At 36.7% G+C, this 12,044-nt stretch overlaps 1 non-coding gene across 1 annotated transcript; it reads left to right on the top strand.

Moving 5' to 3' along the window:
• Nucleotides 1–695: 695 nt before the first annotated feature.
• LOC113864135 lies at nucleotides 696–802 on the top strand. Its single transcript, XR_003504738.1, has one exon. It is a non-coding gene; the product is annotated as a small nucleolar RNA R71 (small nucleolar RNA).
• The last annotated feature ends 11,242 nt before the right edge of the window (nucleotides 803–12,044 follow it).

The raw sequence follows: 12,044 nt of genomic DNA, 5'->3' as shown, positions 1-12,044 counted from the left end.
TAATTCCTAGTCAATGCACATGAATCTTGAATTCTTGGGATTAATTGCAATACAAATCTTTCTTTCCTTGAATTTATTAACCCCAATCTCTGAATGAAATGGAATTTGCATGAAGGGAACATTGCTTAATGAACCCTAATTTACTTAACGAAATTCTAATTCAAAATTGCTTAATTTTGATTAATCCTTGAGGTTGCTTAATCTTTGGGATAGAGATTGGAGCCCATTAAGATGCTTAATTTTAATTGGGAAGTTAAAGTTAGTCTTCGCTTGTTAGATTAACTTAATTCAAGGGAAAGAAAGGGGATTATTGAATCATTAGAAAGAATAATGATAGAACTCATTGCTTGACTAGGGATTACTCATTTTAATTGATTGAATTTCATTAAATTTACACTTTGCTCTTGATTAAAATCTGGAAATTGACAAACCTCCCCCCAATTTACTTGCTTTAAAATACATGTTTACACTTGTTCGATGTATGTTCCCAACCAAAAATTCCTTGGAGACGACCTAGGATAACACCCTAGTACTGCATTCATTTCTTTGCATATTTGATGAGGATTAACGACAATCTTTTGCATAACGAGTAGTAAAAATCGTTTCATCAGGAACCTCCAGCAGCAACATCAACCATTGTTCTTGTTGATGTATTCATCCCATTGTAGAAAGCCTCCAATTACATCCAATCTAGAATACAATGATGTGGACACCTTCTCAGCAATTCTTTGTATCTTTCCCAAGCTTCATACAAGGATTATCCTTCCTGCTGCACAAAGGATGTAATTTCTCCTCTCAGCTTAGTAGCTTTGGATGGAGGAAAATACTTGGTCAGAAATTTATTCATTAGCTCTGTCCAAGTTGTGATGCTTCCTTGTGGTTGAGCTTGCAACCAGCATTTGGCTCTATCTCTCAAGGAAAAAGGAAATAATCTCAGTCTGATGGCTTCTTCACTAACCCCATTCATTCTTATGGTATCACATAGCTGCAAAAAGTTTGAAATATGTAGGTTAGGGTTATCAAAATTTCCACCAGAAAACTGATCCTATTGGACTAAGTGTAATAGTACAGGTTTAATCTCAAAATGGTTGGCTTGGATAGTTGGCCTAAGTATAGAAGAATTAAAACCTTGCATGTTAGGAATTGCATAGTCCCCTAATGTTCTAATCCTATTCTGTTCTGCCATCTCTATTTCTGGATTTGGTTGTCTCAAAGATGTAGGTGTTCTTTTTACTCTAGGAGTGTTCTGAATTTATGGAGAATAGACAACTTCTAATTCACTATAACTTCCTATGAATTTTTCTGCTCTAGCCTATTTTCTTAATCTTCTTAAGGTTATATCTATGTCAGGATCAAAGACCAGAATTGATTTATTTTTGTTTGTACCACGCATATACAAATTAAAATGAAACAAAATTAGACTACAAATCAGTATTCAGAAATGCACAACAAAGATTATGCAGAAAAATATCAGTAAAAGCATATAAAATTCAAGTCTAGCAACTGCAGAATTATGCAGAATTCATTAGAAAATGATGCAGAGAAATGAAAAATGAAATCATGCAGAAAACAACAGAAAATAATGCAAAAAACTACACAAAATGCGAAAAAAAAAATCATGCAGAAAAATTTGGAAGCAAAACAACAAAAATAAATGCTCAATCTAGCTACCTCTCTGCTACTAATGATATTGAAACACAAATTCCCCAGCAACGGTGCCAAAAACTTTTTGTTTACAATCTCTAAACACTGGCAAGTGCACGAGGAATTGCAGCAAGTAATGAGTAATTTTTAAGATCAGAATATCATCTCCACAAGGAATTAGGAAATCAATTATCACTTCACAGAACTATAACCATTTGAGCCATAGGAAATTGGAAGATTTGTAACATTCAGAAGTCAAGAACAGGAACAATCAAAAGGTAAGAAACTTGCAGTAAAAATAGAGTATGAAAGTTGTGATTAGAAATGAATGAAGAATAGTTAGGATTTTATTTCACAAGAATGTCAATATCAATTCAATTATGCCTCTGAACATTCAAGCAATTGGTTAATTGCCAATCAGTTTCTCTTATTAATAGTCAAAGTTTAATTCCTTAAATCATTGACCCTGACAGGCAACTAAACCCCCCTAATCCCTTAGGTGAAGTTCAATTTCAAGTTGTATTAAGACTTAGAACCGTAGGATTGCAGTATTAGGTCTCATTATCCCTAAGAAATCTCCAATTCTGATTCCTAACTCAGATCAGAGAAGTAAATCCAACTTCCATTGGTAAATGTTCCTCTTTGATTAACCATACAAATTTCCATACATAGAGTGCAATAACAGCAGAATTAACAATTTAATTAATCCAAGAACTCAAATTTCATAAGCAAACATCAAATCAACACATCAATTCAAGTTCCATAAATTCCTAACTACGAAGAATTAAGCAGACATTGTAACAGGGAAAGAGAAAGAAGGAGAAGAAGAGAAGAAACTTAGAAAAGCCATAGCCACGAGCTTCAATCCAATGCCTCTTCTTGAAGCTTCAAGGTTCAACCCCAATCCTCTCTCTCACCCTTTCCCAACGAGAATCTAACAGAAAAAATGAAAAATGAACAAAAGACCCCGAGTTCTGAGCTTAAAACATGTATTTATAGAAATCCCAATTTTGTGCGTTATCACTCTTGCTGATAAGAGTGGCCACGCAAAAACTCATGTAGTTTCTGGAAATTGGAACTATCACTTTCGCTGGTAAGAGTTGCAACGCAGGAGGTTGAGTAGTTGCGCGTGATCACTTTCGAGAGCAAGAGTGACCACACATAAATTGCCTTGATACACTTCTCTCTGGAACATCCACTTTCGTTGGTAAAAGTGGTAACGCAGAGCTTGCTAAAATTGTGTCTTCTCTGGAACACTCACTTTCGCCAGCAAGAGTGTTAATGCAGAGCTTGCTGAAATTTTGCCTTTTTTGGAACACTCACTTTTGCCAGCAAAAGTGTTAACACAGAGCTTGTTCTTCTGAGTAACTCTATGGAACACTCACTTTCAATGATAAAAGTGGTTACGCCCAGGCTTCACTTTTCTTTTGAGCTCCGGAGTGATCACTTTCACTGACAATAGTGATCATGCCCAGCCTGCATTCCATTGTTCTTGTGTTTTGGAGTCCATAATTGCTATTCTTCCTCTTCCTTTCCATTGATCTTCCATTTTCATGACTTTTGCTCAGATTATTCCTACAAAAACAATATTAAATTCTTAATTTCTAAGCATAAATTTCACAATTGTTAAACTAACTACATAATAAAAGAAAACTTCCAATCATTCTATTTTTCTGAGTTTTTGTACTTTTCTTCTATATTTTCCTTATCAAATGGGTTAGAAATACACTAAAATATTAGTAAAAATATGGATTCATCAGGATCCATCAAAAGAACATTCTGTCTTCCAGGTTAATTTGTTTGATGATTTGATAGATGAACAATTTTCTGAGTTTTAAGAAGACGACTTTTCTCTTAATTTTTTTGAATTTATAGACACTTCCATTTGTGAATATTGTAATAATTCTTCTATGTGTGACACTTGTATTTCTGAATTTTTGAATGTAAATTCTGCAACTTCTGATATTGGAGAAATTGAGAAATTAGTAGGGGTAGAATGTGATTTATTGAGTTCAGCAAATACAGTTGTATCTAACCCCTTTGATTTGAATGCTGTAGAAATTTCTTCCACTGAGAGTGCCAAATCACTTCTCTCTGTGGAGCAACCTCCCACACTAGAGCTCAAACCCTTCCCAGTGATAATCTCCACTAAGATGAATATTGATCAAGAAGAGAAACTCCTTGAAGTGATTAAGAGACACAAGAAAGCTATAGGCTAGACTCTCGCTAATATTCCTGGGATCAGCCCCTCTCTATGCATGCACAGAATATTGTTGGAGAAGGGTACTAAACTAGTGAGGCAGCCTCAGAAGAGGGTGAATCCCATTATTTTGGATATGATGAAGAAAGAAGTCACCAAGTTACTGTAGGCTGGGATTATCTACCCTATTTCAGACAACACTTGGGTTAGCCCAGTCCAAGTGGTCCCAAAGAAATTTAGACTCACCGTGGTGATGAATGAGAAAGATTAATTAATACCCAGCAGAGTTCAAAACAGTTGGAGAATCTGTATAAACTACCAGAGACTAAACTAAGCAACCCAGAAGGATCATTTTCCATTACCCTTCATTGACCAGATGCTAGAGAAGTTAGCTGGTAAGTCTCATTTCTGTTTCCTTGATGGTTTTTTCGGTTATTTTCAAATTTTCATAGCACCTGAAAACTAGGAAAAGACCACTTTTACATGTCCTGTTGGCACTTTTGCCTATAAAAGAATGTCTTTTGCCTTGTGCAATACTCCTGGCACATTTCAAAGATGTATGTTAAGCATTTTTTTTTTACTTAGTAGAGCATTGTATAAAAGTTTTTATAGATGATTTAACTGTTTATGGCCCATCTTTTTCTACATGCTTAGTTAATTTAGAAAAAGTTTTGAAAAGATGCATTGACACTAATCTTGTGCTAAATTTTGAGAAATGTCATTTCATGGTAGAGCAAGGGGTAGTGTTAGGTCATATCATATCTGAAAAAGGCATTGAGGTAGATCCTGCCAAATTAGATGTTATTGCACAATTACCTTACCCCTCCTGTGTTCGAGAGGTTCGTGCTTTCCTTGGCCATGCAAGGTTCTACAGAAGATTCATCTAAAACTTCTCCAAAATTGCCATTCCCCTATCCAAGCTTTTGCAAAAGGAGGTTGAGTTCAATTTTGATGAAAAGTGCAAGGAAGCATTTAATATGCTTAAGGAAGCCCTGACCACCACACCCATCACCCAACCCCAGATTGGACCAAGCCATTTGAATTGATGTGTGATGCATCCAATTTTGCAGTAGTAGCCTTAACACAGCGGGTTGGTCAGTTTCCTCACATCATTTATTATGCTTTTAGAACCTTGAATCCAACACAATGTAATTACACCATAACTGAAAAAGAATTGTCCCTGGTATGCTGACATTGTTAACTTTCTTGTTGCAGGGTACTTTCCAGTAGATGCACCAAGAGCTAACAAGGAAAAGATAAGGAGTGATGTCAAACATTATGTTTGGGATAATCCTTATTTATGGAAATTCTACAGTGACCAAGTCATCAGAAGGTGCATACCTGATGAAGAGATTCCATCCATACTACAGTTTTGTCATGCCTCAACTGTAAGAGGTCATCAAGGACCCCAAAGGACAACAAGGAAAGTGTTAGATGCAGGACTGTACTAGCCCTCAATTTTCAAGGACTCATGGCAAACATATTCCACTTATGAGAAATGCCAAAGAGCGGGAAAAGTAATTACTTGGAGACAAGAAATGCCCTAACAACCCATCTTATATTGTGACATCTTTGATGTCTAGGGTATTGACTTTATGGGGCCCTTCCCTTCATCTTTTGGTTTTCTTTATATACTTAATTTTGTTGATTATGGCACAAAATGGGTGGAAGCTAAGGCCACCAAGACTAATTATGCTAGAGTTATTGCAAATTTTATCCGTAGCAACTTGTTTTGCAGGTTTGAAATCCCTAGAGTCATCATTAGTGATCAAGGAAGTCATTTCTGTAATAAGACTATGGAAGTCTTGTTGAAGAAATATGGAGTTGTACACAAAGTTTCCACTGTTTATCACCCATAGACGAATGGACAAGCTAAACTCTCTAACAGAGAAAGGACTGGAGCCAAAGCCTTGATGATGCCTTGTGGGCACACAGAACTGCATTCAAGACACTCTTGAGAATGTCACCATATAGGGTGGTCTATAGAAAAGCTTGTCATTTGCCAGTTGAGGTGAAACGCAAAGCATATTGGGCAGTGAAGACCTGTAATATTCATTATGACTCAGTTGGGGAACAGAGAAAGTTGCAACTGCAAGAGCTAAAGGAGTTGCGTCTTGAGACTTATGAGAACTCAAGAATCTACAAAGAAAAGACCAAGAGGTACCATGACAAGATGATCTCAAGAAAAGAATTCTACTTTAGTCAAAAGGTCCACTTGTTCAATTCTCGCCTCAAACTCATCCTCGGAAAGCTCAAATCAAGGTGGTTCGCCACAAAGGTATTCGCTCATGGTTCAGTGGAAATCCAAAGTGATTCTACTAGTAAAAGGTTTACGGTGAATGGGCATCGTTTGAATCCATTCTTACAAAATTCAACCACTTTGAAGGAAGTTGAAGAGATTGACCTGCACTCCTCATGCATAAGCCTCCACCCCAACCATTGGCCAGCATAACTCACTTCATACGTCAAGCTAGTGACATTAAAGAAGTGCTGTGTGAGTAGCAACTCACAAATTGATTAAGAATTTTAGCAGTTCCTTTACATTCAATAAGCATTTTATGTTTGAGCTGTGATATGTGATGAATCCCTGCATAATTCTACTGCTAAGGCTTTTATTTTTGCATTATATTTGTTAATTGACACGATTTTCTGCATATTCTCAGATTTTTACAGTGGGAATTGGAAATTTTGTACTAGAATCATGCCCAAATCCAAGGAAATTCAAATGCACAGATGAATGCTCAGTTTCACCTTACAATATAGTCACTTTGGGGGAGAAGTTTCAATTTCATCATCAGAGGTGACCACTTTCAATTTCATAATAATCACTTTCAGCTGAGGTAAGTGGTCTTCCTCTCTGTAGTTACCATTTTCAGTTCATAGTGACCGCGTGCAAAGGCAGTGAGAATTAGAGGCTCTTTGTAGTAGCCACTTTGGATCCCATAGTGGACACTCCAAAGACCCTTCCTGAGCACACATGCTGCATGTAACTACTCTCATTTCATAGTAGCTACATGTAACCCCATTTAAATTTTTGAAAAACTCTAATGCACGTGTCCACTATGATTTTCAAAGTGACCACGCCCACTACCTATATATTGAAAGCCCCCATTTTTGCTCTTACTCTCTACAAAACTTCAAACCCCAATCCCAAATTTCTTTGCACTCATACCCTTCGTCTCCACTATTCTTTTCCTACGCTTATCCCTTTCTGCATTTATGCGCTAATTTCAAATTCCATTCCAGGTAATTTTCCAACTCCCTTCTTTCTATGTTAGGGTTTATGACAGCCCAAATTAGGGATTTTGATTTAGGACTTCATGCTTTTGAAATTTCTATGTAAATTCTGTTATCTGAAGTGTGCTTGCATGATTGAAGAGGATTAGGTGTTTAATTGGGATAATTCGCTGCATTTTCCCATGTCAAACCCTCGGGTACACATCCTCATATGTGATAGTAATTGTTTTGTGTGTTTTGTCGCAATGATGTTTACTTTAAGTTTACTTAATGCAAATGGGTGCTACCTTATCTTGAAATTCACCTTTCCATGGTTAAATTGCACTGCGCTTTACCCTGATTTAACCCACCATGTGCAGAACCCATAGTGATTACTATCCTATGTACACATGATCCCTTAAGGTGGTGAATTTTGATTTTACAAAGTGTTCACTTTAGGAATTGCATTGCATTCCTAAACTGTTAGGTGTGATGTTTCTCCTAGTGCCTTGTGCCTACTCATGCCAATTTGTGAATCTTGCTGCATTGATGAACACAATCACTTTCCTTTTCACACACTCACACTTTGTCTCTCTGCTAGCTACTTTATTGCAAAGTGACTATTTAGATTACCTCACATCAATTGCATGTATTCTGCCTGGACATCCGTCACTATAATGTTCATGTTAACTGCATAATTTTCCAATGCATACATGCACATTTCCATTTAGTTTCTGCAGATTGAAAATAATCACCCTTTCTCTCAGTAATGAACATTTTGAGACTGCACTACCTATAGTTTGAGTGATTCTTTTTGAGACTGCAGTAGCATACATCGTGGTTTGTTACACTAAATTTGGGATCTTGTATTCATTACCCCAATTATTTGCATTCCCTGCACTCAATATCATTTTGCTACTGCATCACCGTTTGTGTTAATTTTGTTGCCTTAATGTTGTTATGCTTGAACCATAGAGTGATTACTTTCACACTGCACTCCATTACAGCACACATTCTGGTTTGCCTTGTTCACTTTCAGTCTGAATTTTATTTTGTTTGCCATATACCTCTGCTGTAGCATATCAATATGCATCCAACTCACTTTTCCTTCTTTTTTTCCTTCTAGCAACCATGGTTAGCACACCAAGGAAATATCCTCCAAGGCCCAAGAGAGCCAAGACAGTCGGTGCATCTTCCTCCAGACCTCCATGAGCACATGATCCTAGATTCCGGTCATTGGAGCATGAAAATTATTTTAAGACCAATATTCTGAGAAGACAGTTGGTGCAAGACAGGAATTTTGAAATATCGGAAGGCACTTATCCTCAATTCCGAGATGAAATTCATAAAAGAGGTTAGGATCACTTCACCACTTGTGTTGGCAATGGATGGAAGGAAATCACCCAGAAATTCTATGCAAACACCATAAGTATAAAAGGCAACACTCTTCCTCCTAAGCACAACATGGTGAGGGGAAAAAAGATCAACTTCACCCCCTCCAACATCCAAAGAATTCTAAACATCCCAGTTGTGCAAAAATTAGTTGGGCAGTTGGACTTTTCTACCTTCAGCATCTTAGAGGACAAGGATTATAAGCCTATCCTTCAAGCCATCTGCAAAGAAGGTGAGAACTAGGAGTTTGACACCAGAATGCAGCCCAAAAACTTGACAACAAAACACTTGCTTCTTGCAGCCAAATTTTGGAGTGTCTTTATCCTCAGTTCTTTCATGCTAGTCATCCATTCTTCCACATTGGCAATGAAGCGGGCAGAGCTCATATATGCCATCCTCATAGGAGCCGAGACTCCCTTGGTTTTCCTTCTATCTTTACCATGTTGTGCCAGGATGCTGGGATCGACTTCTGAGACTACCAGCAGAAGGTCAAAACAACCCCTCCAATATCCACAGCCATAGTGAAGGAGCTATTTCAACCCACGAAGACTGCTGACCCAGGATTGTCATTGCCAACTAAGTATAGGACGGCCACACCACTGAAGATCTGAGACTAGATGAGGCAGAGGCAGAATGTCATCCATGTTGGCCAAAAGGCCTTAATGACTCTAATGGACACCATGTTGCAAAATATAGGGAAGAAATTTGGGATGACTACAACACAGCTGTATGATGCCCCCATCTTCAGTGCTCCCTACCTTCGAGCAGCAGTCCAGAGTGATCTTCTCCCTTTTGCTCCCGCTGCCCCAGGATGAGCTGATGCAGAGGAGAGCAGCTCCAACTCCTCAGCAGAAGAGGAGGATGCTAACAATAATGATGACTTTCTCTCCTCCAGCCAGATGAAGATGTCATTTAGTTTTAGTTTATTTGTTATTACATTCGCTTTTCACTTATCTTCTTCCATTTCCCTGTATATATTATTAGCTACCATTTCTGTGTAATTATCGTACATTATTGCCTTTATCTTTACTTCTCTACTTTTATATTTTTTCTTTTATCTTGAACAATTTAGGACATCTCCACTGCTATATATATATATATATATATTAGTCGTATTCCGCTTTCATATTTGATCTCTATACTAAACTCTGTGTATATTTGTGCAAAAAATGCCCTCAGTCCCATCAAGAGAAGCATGAATTTGACCCCCGAGTTATGAATCTATCTTCCATGAAAGGGGGTGATCTCTTTGCCTCTATTTCATAAAGTGTTTAGTCTAAATTTCTTGCACAATAATAGACAAAAACATACACAAATATATTTCCCCTTTGTTCTTTCATTTTTAATTTACTCCAGTTTTGTAGTTTCAATTTTATATTCTGATTGCACTTCCCGTTCAACTCACAATCACTCTCTGTTTTGTACATATTTACCATTCTTACCATACTGAATATATTTTTCGATAAGGTGAATTGTACCCACATGTTGCTAAGTAATTATCATCTTTTACCATGGTAGAGAATTGGGCCTTAAATTTCTTCTCTGTGTGCGCTTTACATGACTTTTTGCATCTACCTTCTAGCACTTGCCCTGTTTCTTACTCGAATATGCATTTTATAATTTTTCATCTAGATGATTGAGGCCTTCTTTGCACACATCCACCCACCCTTGAATACCCGTGCACCTAATTTTCCTTGTTCCAAATTTACCCTTTTTGCCAAACTTAGTCTGCAAGAATAATTTCCTTACCTTAAGAAGAGGTATTTCTTTTGAGTTGCATCAAAAGTGAATGCAAGAAACTAAGTTTGGGGTACTGTTCATAATTGCAATTCTTGAGGACAAGCAAACTCTTAAGTTTGAGTGGTGAGCATCATACATGCCAATATTACACGTAAAAAAAAAGTTTGAATTTGAAGAAAAGAACGATTGTCAAAGTCCAATAAATCAAAAAAATGAATGAATGCAAGTGAAAGAAAAAGAAAAAGAAAAGTACAGCAAGTCATCTTGATAGAAAAAGGATTTCCACATAAGGCAAAATAATGAAAAATATGGTGAAAGAGTGCTTGAATCTCATTTGCTGCATCATTTAATGCATTCCACTCTAAGTTGTTATATTCACTCACTCAAGAAATTCCTTTTCTTGAAATACCCACTTGAGCTTTTGTCCCTCCTTGATCAAAATTGAACCTAACCTTACCTTATTTATGAGACCAACAAAGCCCTCATGATAAGTGGTCTTTTCTATCTAATGATACGATTTTCGTTTACATAAACATTTGTCTCCAATCTCATCAAAATATGCAGAATTCTTATGTAGTCTAGGATGCAAGACTAGGTTATCTCCAGTGACTTTGATTGGTAACATGCATTGAACATGTTGTAAACATTTACTGTGAAAGCAATTAAAAAGGGAGTTTTGTGTGATTCCAATTTTAATGTAAAGGTAAGGGATGAAATTAATGAGTTCAATCAATGAAATGTAGCAATCCTTAGTTCATTCATGTGATTCTACCCCTATTCCTCTCAAGATTCAATACTTTTCCTCTTCCTCTGAATTAGATTAACTCAACAAGCGAGAATTAACTTTAAAACCCCATATGAATTTAAGCAAATTTAATGGACTCCAACTATTTTCCCCAAGATTATGTAACCTTAGAAATTAACTTAGGATTAATCAAATCAAGTCAAGAATTTCACTAAAACGAATTAGGGTTAATTAAGCAATGTCCCCCTTCATTCAACCATTAATTAAATTCAAAGAGTTAGGAAATATAAATTCATGAAGGAAAGGGAATTATATTGATATTCATACCCAAGAATTCAAGAATCCATGAACTCACTAAGGATTGCAAGAAAGTTTAGCCCTCCATGAGGATGGGTCTTACAAATTTAAGATGAAAACAAAAAGAAATCAACGACATCAATGTGAAAATTAAAGGAAAGTAAAGAGTAATTGTGAATCAAACCCTAGGATTGGTCATTGGCTGTCACCCAAGGATGACCTAAGCTCTGCAAGTGTTCCCCAAAATGGAAAAAGAATCTAAAAGTGTGTAAAAAATTGTTAACCTAATTCCTAAAAATCTATATATACTAAGTCTGATGTCACTTCATAGTGATCGCTCTTGTAAACAAGAGTGAACAAGCGCAATATTCCTCAGGTTTCCTCCTTTCTTTAGTGATCACTCTTGTGTATAATAGTAGTTACTTTGGGAGCGTATAATTACTCTTACTTATAAGAGTGAACACATGATGAGTGTTCTAGTTTAGTCTTCACTGGAGTGATCACTTCACTTCTGAAAGTGGTTACGCGCAAGGTCCTTCATTCTGGGGCTTTCTAGAGTGATCACTATCACTCATAAGAGTGATTACGTGCAGGCACTGTGGTTTTCTTTAGCTTTGGAGTGATCACTGTTGCTTCTGAAAGTGGTTACTCTGGCTTATCCTTTAGAATCAGCTCCCTAGAGTGATTACTATGGAACTTGAGAGTGATTACTCTCAGTTCATAAAGGGTTAAAAATTCATAGAATTTGTCTAGAATCTCCTACACAATTATTATATATTCACAAAAATTAGTGTAAATAAGGTGAAAATT

The sequence above is a fragment of the Abrus precatorius genome, unplaced genomic scaffold (assembly GCF_003935025.1).
Source record: "Abrus precatorius isolate BTA unplaced genomic scaffold, Abrus_2018 Scaffold3, whole genome shotgun sequence".
Lineage (NCBI taxonomy): Eukaryota > Viridiplantae > Streptophyta > Magnoliopsida > Fabales > Fabaceae > Abrus > Abrus precatorius.
The sequence above is the reverse complement of the archived record's forward strand: the minus strand, read 5'-3'. Positions and strand labels throughout refer to the sequence as shown.